Genomic DNA, 19,650 nt, shown 5'->3' on the forward strand with positions numbered 1-19,650 from the left:
CGCCCAGCTGGCACACTGACAACCTAGTGCTGATGTCAGAAGGTTCCAGGAGCCCGGCCATCCTCCAGGTGAGCCCTTAGAACAGGGGAAAGTACCTGAATCTTTTAAGGCCTCCTTTTCCCCATCTATACTTCGGGCTCTTTCATCTAAGGAGGGGAAAGTCCTTTGCAGGAAGGTCCCAGATGAATCCAAGGCATTGGTAGGACTTGCTAACAGTTTTCCTGGAACAAATATGGGTGGTTGGAGAGACAGAAGGAGGCCAGCAGAGGCCGGGGCACCCTCAGCTGATCGGGCAAGCTCTACTTCTCAACGGCCGGATCTGATGATTTTTGAGGGGGAAAAAGACAAATTTGCATTTGATTTGCATATCAATTGTGTGAATTCCAGGCCTGGCCACGTGCTCTGGAATCTCCCTGGCTCCTGCTCCCTCCTCTGTGGTTTCCCCACCTGCCTGGGAGCTTCTTGGTTGCCAGTTGTGTGGCCACAGCTGGGGAAGGGGGGGGTTCAGATGCTGGCCACTGGCTTCCCCAGGACCAACAAATCGCCTTGCCCGCTCCAGCCCGCGCCCCAGATCCTCCTCTCTCCCTCCTGTGGGGTGCCCAGGAGGCCTCCCCGAGGCCTTGTGGGAGGCTCCAGGCTGGCTGGGGGATGGCTCTAATCAGGCTGAGGGCCTCCTACCGCTTTGCCTTCCCAACCGGGACCCCCTCGGAGGGTAACCCAGCGGGAGTCCCTCGGGCCCTCCCCTGCCCGCGGGAGCTGGTGAGAGTGGTCCTTGCACCCCTACCCTCCGCGCCCTCAGAGGAGGCCGGGGTGCTCAGCGGCAGTGGGCCGGCAAAGGGCTGTCCCCTCCCACTGGAGCCAAATAATTGCCTCCTGCTTTGTTGTGTGGTGTCTGGGGCCCGGGGCCTCTCATTTGTGGGGACGTGCTGTGGCGAGAGCCTCCCTGCGTAATTACCCTCCTCCCCATCGCCGCCGCCGCCGCCACTGAGCCTCCTGCGTCCGCTGGGCCTTACTCACCCGCCGGCCTGCAGCTCCCCCCACGGCCCAGACGCAGGGAACTCCCCGCCCCGGGCCCACACTGTCCTTTCCCGGCAAACAACCTCTCTGCCTCCCCCCACGTCCGCAAGCCAGGGTGGGGAGGCGCAGGCCCGGCCTGGGTCTGTCTCTGGGACAGGGACCCAAAGGATATTTCTGGTCTGAGTATGTCCCGCACCCCCGTCGTCCGCCCAGGAACCGGACCCAGGACTGGGCTCGGGGCACGCGCCTCGCGTTGCGCAACATCTGGACAGGAGCTCCACCTGCCTCGACTCGTCCCAGTTAGGGTTGCAGCTACCTGCGACCCTGATCCCTGGGAGAAAACACTCCACTCTAGCTGTTTTTTTTTTTTTTTTTACTTTTCCCATTTCTCAACCACCTGTTTACCTATTTGCTGTAAAGGAAACGAAGAAGAGAGAGAGTGCCTGAGACACACCCACACACCAAAGAAGAAACAGAGAGAGAGAGAGACTCCCCAAGACAATGGGAGAGAGTCCAGCGAAGAAACAGAGGGGTGGCAGGAAAGGCTATGCAGAGAGCCAGAGGCACGCAGACACAAAAGGACAGAGAATTGGAGAGGTTTTCACTTCTCTTAGATGGAGACAAAAGAAGAAACAGAATGGACAAACAAATATAATTAGAGAAAGCAAGCCTCTTGTTTCTTGTTATATTTTATTAAATCTTGAGTAACTCTTGGCGACTAGACCCTTGAGTTGAATGAAGGTTAGCCTTGCAGGACAGAGAGGGACAACGAGAGGCAATGGGCTGAGCCAAGACTCTTAAATTATGAAGAGACAGTCATACCACAAAGGTTTGCACACAGTAGGTGCTCAATGAATCATAATTGATGGCAGATGACCCCTCTCTTCCGAGGCCAGAACAACTGAATATTTAAATGGCAGCAGGAGGGACGTAGGATGGACTTCTGGAGGGGGGTAGTTTTCAAGCATAAGAACCATACATCATCCGACAAATGTTTATAGCGTTCCTGCTCTGTGCCACATTCTGTTCTGGGTGCTTTCGATACGATTAGTGGACAAAACAAAGATCCCTGGGAATCCTTGAGAAGGTTATGGACTCTGCCTGCTGGAAGAAGGTCAAAAAAGGTCAAATCCCTCTTCTCATCAGGTTTTAGGGGAGCTCCTTCTAGAGGATGAGTTCAGAGAGTGTTGGAATTTGCCAGAAAACTGGGGAAGGCAAGCTTGTGGAGACCAGGTCGCCAGTGGAACGTCCACTGAGTTCAGAGCAGGAAAGGGTGGATCCCTCCTGAGGTCACACAGCAAAGGCAGAGTTTCAGTATCTGGTATGGCTGCGGGTTCTGGAGTACCAGCTAGGAAACCCAGACTTTTAGGATCTCTTCCCAGACAGATATGCAGGAGCAAGCACCTTCAATGGGTGTTCGTGCTTGTGTGTGTGTGGGGGGGGGATTTGTTGCAGTAGAAACCCAGCAAGCTTACGACCCTGTGAGGTGATCTCATTTCTCCCTCTGTCTCTAGGCAAGTCAGTCTTCAGAGCTGAAGTCTGACTTCAAAGTCTTCAAAACGTCATCTCCCTCTTGGTTTTTTTTTCACTTCCTCCAAAGACTTCTCACCACCCTAGTCATCAAGAAGTTGTCCTGAAGGTCCAGCTCAAAGCCCTCTGCCTCAGTGGTAGCAGAGGAAAGCAATGCCTCCTGTCTTTTTCCAGGGTGGAGGAAGGACAAAGAAGCAAGGATGTCATTTGATGAGGTAGGGACCAAAGGGCCCTTCACAAACACCCCTCCACCTCTCTCTAGCTACCTCCTTTAGGCCCTGAAGCAGAAGAGGGAGATGAAAGGAACAGAGCTGACCGTTGGGGGAAGAAAGGGTGGGACCTGACTGGGAACGGATTTCTGGAGCAGATAGAGGGGGTGGGGCAGAGGAGGGCAGGGATTCTGGCAATCTCACTGGCTCCTTGGGCATCAAAGCATCCATTAGCTTTCAGTAAAGTAGAAGTGATTAGTGTGTTTGTGTGGGTATTGGGGGCAGTGGTAGGGAATGGAGTACAGGACCCTACAGCAATGTATTGACTTTGTACAGCTTCATATCCCTCCTTCGTACCCCCACACACATACAGTTAAGGAATCCTCCAGGAATCTGGCCTCACCGGGTCTTCAATCTGGAGTGACCCTTGTGATCTTCCAGCAGAGGAAAGAGACAGATATGAGAGCCCCTTAAAGGAATCATAAAACAAAGTTTTGATTGACATGTAAAAATATTTTAATGTAAACATCTATTGAACTATGACAGGCATACAGAAAAGTGTCATAAGTGTATGATGTAGGTAAATCATAAGTAAAAAATGGAGCGAATTTTCACGAGGTGAACATACCTGAGTAACCAGCAGGCAGCTCGAAGAACAGAACATTACCACTTCCCTAAAGCCCTCGCTGGGCCCCTTCAGGTTACTAAACTCCCAAGGGTAACAGAATCTCTCTTTTGACTTCAAAGAGCATAGATGGCTTTTCCGTCTATCTTCGACTTTCATATAAATGGAATCGTGTACTGTGTGCTCTTTTGTATCTGGCCTCTTTCACTCCACGTGTTTGTGAGAGTCACCCCTTCCTTGAGTTTGAAGCAGTGAAGGGATGGGATGTATTAGAGATTATACCCTTTAGGTCTCAAACTCAGGCTCGTCTGAGATCCCGTTTGGCCCCCATCAGAGTTTGGTGTCAGCATCCCCACTTTGCTGGTCCTCTAGGCTCACAGGTCCCAAACAGGATGAACACTCTAGGAGATTTTGTCCTCTGGGGCTCCTATCCAAGCTGGGATCTGGGAATGGCTGGTCCCAGACCACACCCCTCCAAAGCGACTCCAGAGGAAGTCCCCGACCTGGGCGGGCTTAATTAGATGGCGCTTTGAGATCTCAGGATGAAAGGACTGCCTAGAGCCATTGTCCTTGGCCTCCTGTCCAGCGTGGCAGGGGAGGGGAGGGAGTACCCTGTCCCTTCGGGCCCCAGGGGTAGGGTATCAGCCTGTTGGGATTGGCACTGCCAGGCTCTGGAGGATTCTCCGTTCTGAGAAGCTCCTGCCCAAAGAGGCAGGGAGCCCAGGGCCAAGATGTTGGGGAGAAGGGAGTCAAGGGCCCACGGCCCTGGGGTCTGCCTCCCCGCCTCCCGGGCAGCGCCCAGACAGCCCGGCTCTGGTGCCGTGTGTGGTTTCAGGATAAGCTGCCGATGCCACCCAGAGCGCCCTGCTGACAGACAAGGATCTCGCCCGCTTTCAAAGACGCCCTTTCATCTGCCAGGGCTAATTACACCTGCAGAGCGGAGGAGAGGGCACTGGAGCCAGCCCCCTCCCTCTTCCCCCGTCCCAGCTCCCGAGCCCCCTGCCTCAGGAACCCTTCTCCTCCCTCCCTTCTGCCTGTTCTAAAGCTCTGGCGGCAGCCTCAGCACCTGCCAATTATGGCTCCTCTAGTGACAAGTGGCCCTGTCTCCTGGGAGGGAGGGCACGTGAGCGCAGAGGGCTAGAAGGTGAGCCTGTGTGTGTACATGAGGGTCAGGGGTTGGAGGGTCTGGGTGGCATTAGGAGGGTTGCTGTGGGGATAGAGGGTAGGTGAGGGCCCTCGTAAGTATGGAGGTTCAAGCCCATGATGGAGGCAGTCTAATGGTGGCCGTGAGCACTGGGGCCCTGATTCAGGCAGCTCTGGGCTGGAGTCTGAGTTCCACTACTTTATTAGCTGCATGACTTTGCTTCTCACTTATTTGAGCCTCAGTTTTCTCTCCTGTAAAATGGGGATATTAGTACCTACGTCACGGGGTGGTTGTGAAGAAGAGATGAGACAATGACTGTAAAACACTTAGCCTTTAGCAGGGGTTTATTCGAGCATGGGAAAGATGCCACTTTATGGGGGAAGGCTCTTTGGACCCCCAACGCTGGGTTAGTCTCCATAGTACTCGGTGCTTACTCCTCTTCCAGCACTTAATGCAAACAGCAACAATCTGTTTATTAGTCTGAGTCTCCTATCACCTTGTGAACAAATTCCTTGAGCTGCCATATTGTCTCAGTCTTCAGCCCAGTGCTTAGAATAGAGCAGGTGCTCCCTGCACAGATTGCCGGTGCGGGAGTGGAGAGTGCGTGATGGAGGCACGTGAGTGAAGGGCTCCTCTGGAGGGCGCGAGGGTCTCTGCGTCAGCCTGAGAGTGTGTGTGACCACATGTGTCACAGCGACACAGTGAGGGGGGTATGTACGTGTGCGCGTGCACGAGTGGTCGCTGTGGGCGTGTGAGGGGTGAGCGACCGCATAGCATAGACGCATAGCGTCTGTCCGCGTTCAGGTCTGAATGAGCCTCTCAGTGAGTGATGACCTACGAGGGTGTGTGGCTGAGTGAAGGGGTGTGTGTGTGATGGCAGAGGATCTGTATGTGTGACTGCGTGTGAAACTGTGTGGAGGTGCTGTATCCATCTGTGTCTGGGGGCGTCAGGGGTTGGTGGAGGCACATGCAAGTCTGTCTAGGGCTTCCAGGGGTGGTGAGCATTTTAGAAGAGCAGATGAGGCTCCCCAATCAAAGAGGCTTCTTCATGCCCAGGCCCCTCACCTCAAGGCTGGGAGAGAAAAAGGGTGAGAGCCCACTCCTTCCCTAGAGTGGGGTACGTGGGAGGCAACCATCACCCTAACACCACAGCCCTCCACCCTCTCCTGGTCCAAGGGAACAGGTGAGGTGCTGCCAACGGGTTTCCCTTGGAGGCCAGGAAGCTGGGTGGGTCCATGGGACTGGGGGTGGGAGGGTCAGAGCCCCCCGACCGGCTGTGTAGGCAAGTAGCAATCTGCCCTTGCACGGGAGACATGATCCCGCGCTGCCTGTGACGGCTGTAGAGTTCTGTACTCAGCCCTATAATGTCCTACTACCCAAAAGCCACGAAGTTCTTCTTGGTGTCTAACACAAATCCTCTACATTCCAGGCCAATGCCCTCCCATTGTCAGAATCCTTACACAGACATGAACCATTGATCATGGGTACCCTGGATCCTCAAGTCAGGGAGCGCTGATGTCACAGTTTCCCCATTTGCCTTCTAAGCTTCGTCATTTCTCTTCACCTCCCCACATCTCCTCCTTTGACTCTGTCCGTCTCAGCAAGGGTAATTCTCCAAGCTCATCCTGACAGCAGGTCCTTCTGGGAGTCTAACTGACTTCCTTCATGTTCTCAGGCCCTGTTTGGGGGCTGGGTGCAGGGGGACCCCGCTGGAGCAGCACGTTGAGACGGGGCCTGACGGACTGGCTGAGGTCACTGGCCACTGAAGTACGTCAATGGTGGGTGTGTATGTCCCAGCCGGCCGCACAACCTCCCTTTCATCCTTTGTTCTTGCCAGCCCGGCCCATTCCCACTGCGGATTCTCGGATTCCCAGCGTGGCGTGTCCGATGAGCCAGAGTCTTCGCCCGGACACGATCCTCTCCTGGCCCTGCCCTTTGCTCACCTCCTCCTCCCTGTCTCCCTCCCAGCCACAGGAAACCACTTTCGGGGGGGCCGTTGCTTGCAGTCTCCCTCTTGCCCCTCTCCTTACCAAGCCTCCGCTGGCCACCAGGGAAATTGTGGTCGGACACAAGAAAGAACTTTTAGGGATGTTATCAAGTAGGGTGGACAGGTGGTAGGCCCCACTATCCCTGGGAGCAAAAGAGAGCTGGTCAGCGGGTGGGGATGGAAAGGAACATGCGTGCCTGGGGGCAGAGGGCTGGGCAGGGTGACTTCTCCAGTCTCCCTTCCACCCTCGGATGCCATCCCCAACCCTTTGTTCCCCACCAATGTCTGGCTGCTCCAGTCTGGCAGCCAATCCCCAACCATTTCTCCATTCACCCTGGCTTAACACAGGGTTTCCACATCACTGGAAATGGCTGCTGGTATTGGACTCTCCCAGCTGCCTGCCTGACCCTGTGTTCTGACTCCCCAACTCCTTCCCAGGAGCTCCTTCCCAGGCACCACGGTGCCTCCCCAACCTAAGCCCATCTTCCTCCTCCACTCCAAGAATTCTGTGACTTGGATTTTCTACTCTGAACACCTCCTCACATCTTCCTTGCCCTCCTTCTCCAAGAAGCTCTCCCCTGGCCTTGCCTTCTCCTTCCTGCCCTGCCCCATCTCCCCAGTCCTAATGCCCCCAGTCTTTCAGCAAGAGTCTGCTGGTGTCTCTCCTGGTGTATGTGTTGGGTCTTGCTTAGGTAAGCCAGAAGTTCCCTGGGGGTGGGGCCTGGATCTACCCCCACCCCACCCCACCCCCAGCTCGATTAGAAACACCCGGGGATAGGAACCTTTGTATTTTCCCAATTCCCAGAAAAATCCATGAGAGCAGTGCTTGAAGAAGTGAGGGAGGGGATGAAGGCGGTTATCAGGGGTGATGATGAGAAAGAGCAGGCAAGAGTTAAAGCATCAATAAGAAAGGTGTCTCCCCCGAGCTCTGGCCCAGGGCGCAGGGCAGAGAGGAGAAGAGTTATGTAGGTTTAGTGGGGAGGGGCGGGGCCGGCAGAGAGGAAGTCTTGATGGCTCCTCTGGTGGGTCTGGCAGGAGGTTCCCTGAAGAGTTTACCCAAGATGGAGAGAGGGGAAGGTCCTTCCTATAGGGCGTGGTAGAGGCCCGCTTTGGGGGCCAGTTGTTGCGGATGGAGGGAACCTGCTCCACTGGTCTCTTTCCCAAGCCCTACATGCCTGGCAGTAGTGTTTGGATGCCGGGGGCTCACTGGAGCAATCCAGAGTCATAAAAAGTACTAACAAAAGTCCCCAGGCATCCTCCAATCTTGGCCTGGAAGAGAACCCATTGAGTTCTAATCCTGGATCTGCCATTACAGGTTATGTGTCACTTAACGACGGGGACATGTTCTGAGAAATGTGTCATCAGGCGATTTCCTTATTGTCCGAACATCATAGAGTGTACTTACAGAAACCTAGATGGTACAGCCTACTCCACACCTAGGCTATATGATACTCATCTTACAGAACCACCATGGTATATGCTGTCCATCGTTGACTGAAACCTCGTTATGCAGTGCATGACTGAGATTAATTTGCTGAATGATCTTTGCTAAGTTCCTCAACTACTCTGGGCCTCCCTTTCCTGTCCCCACTCCTCGACCCCATGAACAGGTGCCTGAGGAGGAGGTGGCGCCTCCTCCAGGCTGGCTTTGAGGCAGGAGGATGGATAAGATGACCGCCCCAGAGCCCCTTCTGGTGCTGGTAGTCAGGGCCAGTGGTACGGCCTGGGACTCTTTCCTTGGCCAGTGGAGGAGGTTGATGAGGGGGCTATAGTGCTATTTCACTCCTGATGGGAACATTAATCTCTCCACACCTTCTTCCCTACCCCTCCCCATGAATTCCCTCTTGTGGCTGGCCCCATCCCCTGACACTCCCCATCTTCCTGCCCACCTGGGGCCCTGCACGGGAGCAGGAGCAAACCCTCAGGAGAGAGGCTAGCCCAGCACTCCTGATGAGCAATAATTTGTTTTATGACAGAAAAGGAAATTGTCTTCAGTTTCACAAGAGCAAAACGAATTCGTTTGAAGTAGTTTGCCCCGCGGCAGGCAGGAGAAGGTTCTCTCTCGAGCTTGCCTTCGCTCTCCCTCTCTCCCTCTTCCCTTCTAATTACTGCAGCTTCCAAGCTGCTGGCATGAGTTGATGCCAGGCTGTCAGATGCCAAATGCCCCAGGATCTCACCTCTTGGGTGTGGATGGGGGGATGGAGCCACAGGAACAAGGTGGGGTGGCTCTTGGTTCAGCCTCTGCCATGCCTGCAGCCTTACCTGGCACCATCATGGAGGGAGGAGGAGGGTCCCTCTCCAGGGCCCAGAAGAGCAGCCAGCTCTGGAGCCTGGGGAGACCACTAGCACCCTGACGCCCAGGGAGGGGCCTGTTGTAGCCTGGTGGGCTTTCCTGCATGGACTGCCCATGTTTCCTGACCAGCTCTCCTTCCTCATTCTCTCTGATGGCAGCCTAGAAGCTGAACTCCCTCGTAGCACCTGGGCAAAAGAATGGACCAGGGTCACTTACTTGTGTCAAGACTCCAAAATTCATTTGTGGGTGGCCAGGATGGGGAGAAGAGCCCTGTGGATCATCAGGGCTCTCATTAAGAAGTCCAGTGGACTGAAAAATCATGAGACCCTCCTATGCCCGTTCTAAGGGTCCCTTCTTCCATCCATCTGTCCATCCTTCCATCCTTCCATTCATCCATTCGACAAACTTATAAAGCCCTCGTAGAGTGCCAGGCACCATTCCAAGCATTGGGAGTGGAACGGTCAAAAAACCCCTGCCTCCATGGAGCTTACATGCTAGTGAGTAGTGTGTTAGCCACAGGGGGACGGGGCTGTGCCTAGTGCAAGCCTGGAACAGAGTAGGCACTTAAAAATATTTGCTGAATGAGTGACTAAATGCCCAGTCTGATTCAGAGGTGACACTATAAAAGTTCAGCTGGTGAAGGAAGAAAAGAGTCACTTGTTTAACCCCTTCCCTGCCATGCCCTGCCTCCTCCTCCCTTCCTCTCCAGGGAGCCCTCCAGCCACGGTCCTAAGTGAGGCTGAGAAGGGGCAGCTAGCTGCACGGAGAGCAGGCAGACGCCAGGCTCCAGGACTGCCAACCTGGCACCGCTGCTTGGCGCTGGGCGCCCTCTAAAACAACAAACTCCACGTCTCTAATTCGGCGCTTCCTGTTTGTCCTGATATTATCTCCTGTCCTCGAAGCCCACAGGCCCAATCAGGGACAGGGCAGAGGGCTGGAGCTTTGGGGACTCAGAGGGAGGGAGAGGCAAGTGTGCCCTCCCCTGTAGGTTTCTAGGCTGTGCCCAAGGGCACTGGGGAGAAGTCTGAGGTCTAATGCTCCAGGGTACTCAACCCCCCTGTGCCCACAGTACCAGAAGTTCCTAGATTCTGGATTCCGGTCATCACAGGTTCTTGGATTAATGACACTCCTTCCCCTCTGTGACTCTTGGTTTTCTGAATGCTGTAGAACAGAAGGAATTCAAGGTGGGAATCACCCAGCTTCACTGCTCTCTCTTTCTCATTCCCAACACGGCTGGGAAGTTCTTCTTGATGTCTAACTTTAGTACCTTTCACTAGCCTTTGGGGAATGGCTCTGACTTAGGGTGCTTTAGCACCCAAGTCTTATCTTTCTCAGGTTCTTGACTGAATACTGTAGGCACATTACAGATGAAGCTTCTTCTAGACTTTGAAGTCCCCCTGGGACCAGCTGTCTCCCATAAAAGCAGCCCCCACCGTGTAAGTGTGTCCGCCATGCTAGGCATTAAGATGGCCGCCCTGTGGGTGGTAGGATGAGGGCAAATTCCAGACAGGCCCCCACCCTGGCCAGAGGGGCAGCCTCTGCCACCCCCAGAGCTCCAGGTAATAACCTAGGGGCCATGCCAGGCTCGCCAGCACCTGAGCCACCGGCAGCAGATAATGACGGGGGAGCTGGGCAGGCAGAGCCAACCCCTCAATCAGGAAGCAAATTAAAAAGGGGAGGAATCTCCCAGACAGACCACAACAATGAGACCGGCCCCCTTTCCAGGGCACTGCCTGCCCTCCCCCATACCACCCGATTTCGCCTGCCAGGTCCTGATACCCAGCCCTCCCCTCTAATTCCCCTCTCATGGGATCCAGGTGGAGGTGCTCTAGGTGACCCTGGCTGCAGGTTGGTGGCAGTGCCCAGCTGGCCAGGACACAGGATGCTGGGCCTCTCAGTGAGCCTCTTCTGCCAGTCTGATCTTTGATTCCTGACAGGGCACTGGGCAGAGTCGGGGGTGAAAGAGGAAGGGTCGGGGCACACTTTTGGTGCAGCATCTTGATGCCCTCAAGGCAGACTCTGGGTGGCTGTGACAAAGGGATTTATAGAGAACCCACCAACCTCTGGCCTGACAGCCCCTTCTCTGCAACGGCACAATCAATGCAGTGCAACATGTATTTATTACACTCAGACCTGGTCACTGTACAAGATGCTGGGGGGATACAAAGATGAACAGAGAAAAGTCCAACCTTTCAAGGGGCTCACGATCTGACACACACACAACTAATCACATCACCCATCAGACAGTGTTAAGCCTTCCGTATTTTAGGACTCTGGGAACATGGAAAAGGGTAACTTGGAGAACTGGAGAAGGCTTCATAGAGGAGGGAGACATATGAGTTGGGCTTCAGAGGATCAATAGGAGCTCACAGGCAAAGAAATGAGGAAGAACATTTCAGACAAGGAACAGTGTGGGGCTCAAACATGTGTGGACAATAAGCATGGTGTAGAAGCCCCCAGTGGCTGGAACCTGGGGAGTGAGAGGACTAAGGCTGGAAAGGTAGGACGAGATCAGATGGGGAATGGGTCTTAAATTCCAGGCCAAAGTATATGGACTTTCTCCTGTAGGTAATGGGGAGCTATTGAATGTTTTTGAGTTAAGGCATGACATGATCAAGATCCTGCCACCCTGGTAAGAACTTTATCTGCCCACAGAGGGGCAAAGGGAATTCTGCTTTTTCTGCCTCTGCTTTTCTCCATGGCTGCTGTCTAGCCAGCCCTTTCTCCCAGCTCCCACTCACTGCCCTTGCTCTTTTTGTTCCAAACCTCCAACTCGTTCCAAGAAGGAACAGAGCAGAGTGCTTCATCCTCTCTCAGCTCTCACCCAAACCCTGCACGTCCCAGACATTCTGCTGGGTCCTTCTACCTCCATCACATCACCAGGGCCAGGGGGGTGGGGAGGCGGGGCTGGGGTAGTGCAACAGGGGACCTGGGCTCATTTCCTTCGTGGATCTTTGGGTTTCAAGTCCTCTATTGTGAATTCCCACCTGACCCAAGCTTCTGCCTTCACTGCTACCCTCCCCAACTGAGGAGCTTCTGGAAGCTTTGATTCCAGGAAAACATTTTTCTTATTCACTCAGCTGTGGCTTATCCACCCCCTTTTCAAAGAAAGCACTGGGCTGAGGACTGTGTGGCATGAACAAGACATGGTCCCTGCCCTCCAGGAGCATAGCGACCTGTAGGCTCCGACCTTCTTATCTTGAAGACAGCTCTGTGGAAACAGGGCATGCGGCAGTAAGGATAGAGAGGTTCAGAGGAGCAAGCCAGTGAGGTGCTGATAAGAGAAGACTTCATAGAGAAAGCAGCCTTTGAGCTGGGAGCTTGAAGGATGATAAGCGTTCTAGAGGCAGAGACGGGGTGGCAGGGGTGGAAATGGAGCAAAAGTAGGAAGGCTGGACATCAAGTCCAGTGGGTTAGGCTGGGCTGGAGGGTTTGTATAAGGACCAATGGAAGTGAAGACTGCAAAGGTGGTGGAGGCCAAGTAAGAGGGTCTTGAACGTTCCCAGTTAGCACTGGGGAGCCACTGGATGTGTTTGAGATAGAGAGCATTTCAGCGTGATTAGTCTGTTATTGGTCTGCAGGACGACTTAGGTGAGTGGGCACAGAACTGGCATAAAGCCCACAGGAGACCTGAAAAATAATCCAGATGAGAGAAGTAATTTCTGTCACCAAGTTGGCATTTCTCTAGAATTTTCACAGACCAGCACCCATTTCCAATCCAGTCATTCAACAAATATTTATTAAGCACTTACTAAGTACCAGGAACCATTCTAGGGTCTGTCTTCATTCGTCTCTCTCTCTCCTTCTCTCTCACTCACTGACTTTCAGGTGAGAAGGCAAAGGGAACTCTCACACACACTACCTGGGACCTTAGCCCAGCCTCCTACTCCCCACCCAAGCTAATCCAGCGGCTTCTGCCTTTGGAGCAGGTATATGGAAAAAAATTAGAGAACTACAAGCAGTAAGGATTTGGGGGATAGCATGAGGTAGGAAAATTTGAGAGCGGGAGGATGAGCAGCTTGGGCAGCACAAAGCTGTTGGTGGGAGGGAAAAGCAAAGTTGACAGCTGAGTGTCGGGGAGACCTGAGATCTCTGGGGGAGGGAGGCTGGGGAAGGAGGAGAAAGATGGAGAGAAGAGTGGGAGACAGGCCTCTGGGCTGAGGATGGGGGCCGGGAGGGAGGGAGGGACAAATTAGAGAGCTGGAGAAGGAAGTAGAGTCTTAGCAGCTAGAGGTGGGTGAGGGGGGAGGTGGGACTGGGAGGCGAGGGCAGAGGAAATGGGCCCAGGCGCTGGAGACAAAAGTCTGGGAGTCTGAGCCTCTGAGGAGCCACCTGGAAGGTGCAGGCAGCGGCAGCATCAAACTTGGGATCGGAGGGTTGGCTCCGGGAGTGAGCTGGAGTTGGGGGTGGAGGTGGGTGGCTCTAGGGGGAGCTGAGAGCAAGAGAGAGAGGCTTCCATCTACCATTAACCCTGCTCGGTCTTCAGCTTCCTCCAGCACCCGCCCCCCTTTCTTCTGAAGGCCAGAAGCCAAGACTTCAGAGTCCCACCCCCCACGTGTAGCTCTGGGCTCCACTGCGCCCACCCCCCGGGTTTCCTACCTCGTCATTGGTGGTGGGAAACCACGTTGTACCCAGGTGCGAATAGAGGAGGAAAGGGGGTCTCCTGCCAAATAGGGTCCAGGTTGTGTTAATGGCTCCCCTCCCCCAAACCAGTCAGGGTCTCCATATACCCTTTACTGATCCAAAGCCTGAGGGAAGCCGTGTGGGCCAGCAGGTCCAGGCCAAGGGCTGAGCCTCTTTCCTCCCCTCGACTCCCCCCACCCCAAGATTCTCCCATCTTTTGGACTGGACCTGCTACCTAAGCATATGGAACCGATTGAAAGAATTTGTATGCTCACCTTATAATTTATGCAAATCAACTCTGTAATTAACTGTAATTTGGAGGCATCCTTTGGTATTTGAGACATTTATCCATGAGGAAATGCCCTAGTGATAATGCTCCCGTATTAACATTATTTACTCCACCTGTGTGGTCTCCTCAGCTTGTTTCCCCCCTCACTCTGATTTTCTGGGCTGGAAGGTGGGGAGGGACAGGGAAGCCCCTCCCTGGAGCCTGCCTCTGTCCTGACGCCTGGGTTCCCCGGGGGGCTTGTGCTGGCCCTGTCCTCCCAGTTTTGCCTAGGATTGCAGGAAGGGGGGCAGCTGTGCCTCCTAACCCCCCACCGCTCTACTCTCTCCCGCCTGATGGGTGGCTTTCTGCTGAGCTTTTTAGCTTTCTTAAGGGCCTCAATGTTCTCATCTCTGAAATGGGGAGAGGAAGGACCTCTCGGGGCCTTTATGGGATAATTACTGAAAAGCTAATGAAGAGACTGGGAACCCCCAGACTAGAGATTTCTGGGGGTGTAGGGGGAGGGGCAGGACAAGAGTTCGGGATGAAGACTCCCTGACTCACCCTGTGGGGGACTGGGTGGGGAGGTGACATGCAGGCTTTGGGTCACTGCGTTCTGTGTGTGTGTGGAGGGGGTGCTCGGCAGCTCCTGTCCTCAGGGCCAAGGGCATTGGGCTATGGTCAAGAATGGGACGTGGTCACCTGCAAAGTCTCCGGTCACTCTCCTATGTGCGTGAGAATTTCTAGCTTCGGAGAGCTTTGGTAAACTGGTCTTCTTCTGTTTCATCTCCTTTCTCCTTCCTGGTCTTTTGTCCCTCTCTGCTCCAGGACATGCTTCTGTTAGCCAACATGCCTAAACTTACAACCACCATAAAAGTAAGTTCATGTAAATAGTCAGGGATGTGGGGGCTCCACCTAAATTCACCTCCAGGCCCCTTCTCCCTTTCCAGGTCACATTCCCAGCCTCTTCACTCTCCTGGAGGTCCAGGCTTCCTGAACTGTCTAGAAGAATTCTTGGCTGGGCTCTGCCTCTGGTCCTAGGTGAGCTCTTGTCCATTCAAGCTGCCCTACCCCATCCTAAGTCAGGGAGGGGGTCTTCCCTCCCCATTTGACAGTGAGAGATCCCAGATCCCAAAGGTGGATTACACCTGGGGGTTCCAAGTTGGGAAGTATCTGAAAAGGGGATGAAGAAAAGCGAGAGCGAGGAATGAGGCTCCAGCAGAGGCAGAGAGACCCGCTGGAGTAACCAACATCACTAATGGGGAGCTCTGCAGGGAGGGAGCAACTTGAAGGGTGTATGTGTTTCAGGTCTTAAAAGTGGTACTTCTTTCTGTCCCACCAAGTCCATGGAGGAAACCTCAAAAGGAGGGGGATGGAATTTGGAGAGTTCCAGCCATCCCAGCTCTCTCACCTAGCGATGCTCTCATTTCCTCCATCCTGCAAGAACCACTTTGTCCTTCTCCCACTGCCCAGCCAACCTCTGGGGAGGGAAGGAAGTCCTACTTCCCCACCCCCCACCCCCAGCTGCCTCTTCCAGCTGAAATCCTCTTTTCCTGGCAGACCTCAGAGACTCAGATCTCACCCTCTACCACTCCCCCAGGAGAGCCGGGGGCCACTGTTTCCTGGATTATCCTAAAAGCTTCCGAGGCCGTGAGGACTTGGCAGCATCCCTGCCCACGTCTCTCACCTCCCCCTCTGGCTCTGACTGTCGCCTCCTTTATAAAGCCTGGCTCTCTCATCACCCCCACTTGCCCCTCACAGCCGCTGCCAGCTTTGGGCTCCATGGACTGGTAAGAGGGGCTGCTCCCTGTCCAGTTCAGGGGACAAGAGGATCAGGTCTTCACTCTAAAATGGGGATCATAGAGAGGGTGTGGAAGCCTTGATTCTCTCTGAATTGGGGAGGGGGAGATTCGAGGGAGATCTTGAAGGGGTCTGCATGAAGAACCAAAGAGGATTCCTTGGTGGCCTTTGGACTGGGCTGGGATCTGGGGGAGTAGTGGAATGGGGACTGATCAGTTAATAGACGACTGTGGAGTCCATTCTGAGAAAAAAGATGGGCAAATATTAATAGACATACAGGGCACACACTCACCACATGGAAGTTCATGCATGAGAGAACACTTGCAGAAGTAGTAAGGGAGAAACATGCCTCCACCATGAAGAGAGGACAGACACCCCACATTCAAGCCCCAAAGGTACACACAGGCATGATGTGTACACACACACACCCCCCAACATACAGATGCACTATCCTCAGCTGGGTTCATCTTTCATACTGAAAATGGATGTGGATGCAAGGGATATTTAGATTTATAATAGAACTAGTGTCCAGCGCAGTGCTTGGCCCTAGGTAGACTCTCAGTATGTGTTTGTTGAATGAATAAAGGATGAATGAAGGAAAACCATTTGGCTTCAGCTCTGGACCCTGTCCAGTTTCCCAGGAACTAGGTGGAAAGTGCAGTGGAAGTGCAGTGGAAAGGAGGGGATAGGAGGAATGTGTTGGTGTCCACGGTCACCAGCTTGTAGTCTTCCAAGTGCAGCCTGGAGGAGGGGGTGGGGAGTAGAGAAGAATGAGCAACTGGGAAGCCAGGAATTAAGAGACTGAGGTTCTGGTCCCTGCTCTGCTTCCAACTGGCTGTGTGACTTTGAGCTACTTACCTTCCTGTTCTGGGGTTCAATTTCCCTACCAGTAAAATGAGGGCTTGCACTAGACAATTTTTATGGGCAGACCGGCTTTGATAGTCTCGTAGTGTAATCTCCACAGAAGGACAGTTGAGATTGGGAAGGGACCACAGAGGTAGCTGTGACTTTTCCCAGCAATCTAAGATGGGACCTGTTTGTCCTATTAAACTCAGGATCATGGATGGCTTTGATCTAGGGATCAGTTTAAGAATGCTGTTTAAGAATGAATCCTTCAGGATCTAGGGGAGCCAGACTGCCAGGGCCATCACTGCTGCCACAGTGAGGCCGGGTGGACTAGTAAGCAGAACATGGGCTTTGAAGCCTGGCAGATCTGGACTCGGTTTCCTTCTCTGTCTCTAAACAGCTTTGTAAGCCTGGGTAGGTCATTTAACTTCTTTGATCCTTGGCTTCCTCATCTGCACAATGGGGGAATAATAATAACTACTTTGCTGCATGCAAATGAGAATTAGAGACACTTGTGTGAAGCACAGGGGACAGAGTAGGTGCCCAATAAATAAATGGAGATGTTATGATGGTTATGATGAACATGGAGACTAACGAGGCTGCTCTGCGTACAAAACGGATTGCTGACTATAAATGAGGCATGAGAAGAAGAGGGGTGGCAGGAATGGGAGATGGACGGATGTGGCAAAATCTGTTTCCCTTTGGGGGAATGAGGGGAGGGAATAGAAATGGCCCACGTCCTGGGCAGATCTCAGTGGGCAGCGTTGTTAAGTTTTGAGGTGAGATAAGAATCCTGGGCAGTGGTGATCTTGGCAGCCATGTCAACATCAGACCATCAGCACTATTCAGGAGGAAAATATCTAGCAAGGGGGAAATCAAAAGGGCTGGAATGCAAGCAGAGGGGGATCTGGAAGGAAGATAGTGCCCAGAGTTAGAGGCAGAAACCTAGGCAGGGCAGGAAATCAGAATGGCTAAGTTTTCCAAGACCACTGCATTACTGTTAAATTTCATGCTGTTGAGCCACAGGCAGATGGAGGGTCTTTGCTCTTGGGAACCCCAGGTGGCTGCGGGTCAGGGTGGGGTGGGGCAAAGGGGCCCTGGGGTCAAAGTGGGGAGGGATGTCTACCATCCAGGGGTTGGATCCCTTCCCCGGTTGCTTTCCAGGGAAAGATGGAAAGAGCCGAGAAAATAAGATAATCTAGTGTCTACAAATAAATGCGAGAGGAGACTCGGTCCCCCACCCAGAGTCAGATCCCTCAGAACATGTTAGCACCTTAAGAGCAGTAGCTTCAGGAACAGCCAGAGGCTGCAGGCAGGAGGAGGCAGGGAGTGCCTAAGGGTCGAATCAGACTTAACCCAGTAACCGGAGTCGCAGTCTCAGCGATGTGAGCCCCTAACTCTGACTTGGCTGTGAAAGGGATGCAAACTCAACTAGCCGAGATCTGCAGGCTGAGTGGATGGTGATAACACCATATAGATAGAGAGGACTGTCAATTTAGCCATGGCCACAAAGATCCAGAGCCGATCTCGCGAATCTACATCTCAGGGGTCCGAGTGTAGGGGAAGGAAGTCTGACTGATCAGCAAGTGCAACCCTTGACGTCCAGAACGCACCTTGAGGCTTCCCAAGAGCCTGTCCTTTACTAGGCAGGGCGGCTGCTCTAACCGCATTTCTCCAACAAGGAAACTGAGGCTCAGAGCAACCCGACCCGCCAGATCAGCTTAGCAAATGCAGGGCTGGGGCTAGAATTGAGGTCCATCAACTTCTAGTCCAAAGATCTTTGTGAATATACCTTAATCCAACAAACATTTGTTGGGAGCCGACTTTAATAATTATAACACCAACTATATATTTCGTTTACTATAAGCTTACCAAGGGCCCCACGGGGCTAAGTATTTTAGGTACATCAGTTCCTTTAAGCCCCAGGAAACCCTCCCATTGTATGAAGATTGTCCAGATGAGGAAACTGAGTCTTAGAAAAGAAGGAGATGCACAGATGAACCAGACATGGACTCTGGATATAAGAGCCGCACACACAAAGATGGATTTTTAAGCGGCTTGTGGATTCAGGGCAGCCGTTTTATAGTAGCACTGCGAGCGTGTCCCAAACGGGAATGCAGGACGGGTAAAGCAGTGGTGCAATCTCGGCTGTAGAGGCGAGATCGAATCAGCCTAGATTCCGGTCTGGCTGCGCGAAATAGACTGGAAAGACAAAAACGAAATTTCAAAAGCTGATGGCAAAGCGCAGAGGGAAAGCCATTCGGCGCAACTAAAAAAAAATACGGAAATTGATCAGGATCCCCCTGCAAGAAAGGGGTCACTTTGGGTGGTCAACGCGACTGATAGGAGAGGCACCAACCGGGAAGGGAGCATCAGAATACTGGGGCGCACAGGCTAGCCGGGCGGGGAGGAGGGCGGACTGCCCTACTCACGGCGCTCAGTATCTCGACCTACTCGGATCTTCGGAGAAGTTTCTATGTGGGCGCCGCGAACGCCCTGAAATTTTGCAAGAATGTTGCACTGTGTACGTGCATTTGTTTTTCTCAAAGGAATCCTAGACCCTTCCCCAAAGTTAAGAACTTTGGATTTAGACATTCGGGTGAGAATCGGGAAGGAGTGGTGGCAAGGGGTTGCTCAATTTCCAGAAGTGTCCCTTCCCAGCGCCTGCCCCAACTTATAGGCTGGGTGCGCGGGGGCGAGGGCGGCGGGGCGTACGTAGGCTGAGCACCGCCGGGACTGAGGGAGGGCGTATCTGAGAGGTGGACTTCGGAGGCGCTGGGGTTGCTGCCTAAGGGGAGATGGGGAGTGAGAGGTGAGGGGGCCTGGGAGGCGAGTGGGGGCAGGCAGAGATGAGCAAGTGGGGGAGAGGGTGGCGGGAGGAGGGTGGGGAGAGAAAAGGAGGAGGTCACCCAAAAAAGGCGAGCGGCTGGAGTGGGAGAACCGCAAAGCGAGAGCGACAAGGACGCGGGAGATGGTGGTGATGGCGGAGAGAAGCGGCGGGGGGAATGGTGAAGGAGGGCAGCAGCCAAGACAAATTTCTCACGGCCTAGGCCTGGGGGCAGACCGGACACATACTTGGCGCTCTGTCCTGCTTCCTTCTTTCGTCTCAGTTCCGGGGCAGTGCTGCCCGGCCCGGGCGCGTGGGCCGAGGGCCGTCAAGGCAAACGGCACCCTAATGTGGCTGGACATCATCCCCAGGACCCGCCCCCTCCTCCATTCCCCCAGGGTCTGAGTCCTGCGTGCCCCGCCAGACCAAGCCAGCTCGAGGGCAGTTTTCCACCCGATGGGGCGGGTCTCAGGACCTGAGAATC

General features: G+C 53.7%; 1 protein-coding gene across 1 annotated transcript in view; it reads right to left on the reverse strand.

Moving 5' to 3' along the window:
* CDK5RAP3 (CDK5 regulatory subunit associated protein 3) overlaps positions 1 to 19,650 on the reverse strand; it is a 176,174-nt gene that overhangs the window by 82,858 nt on the left and 73,666 nt on the right. The gene's annotated exons all lie outside the window — the stretch shown is intronic.

This window comes from Diceros bicornis, chromosome 18 (assembly GCF_020826845.1).
Source record: "Diceros bicornis minor isolate mBicDic1 chromosome 18, mDicBic1.mat.cur, whole genome shotgun sequence".
NCBI lineage: Eukaryota > Metazoa > Chordata > Mammalia > Perissodactyla > Rhinocerotidae > Diceros > Diceros bicornis.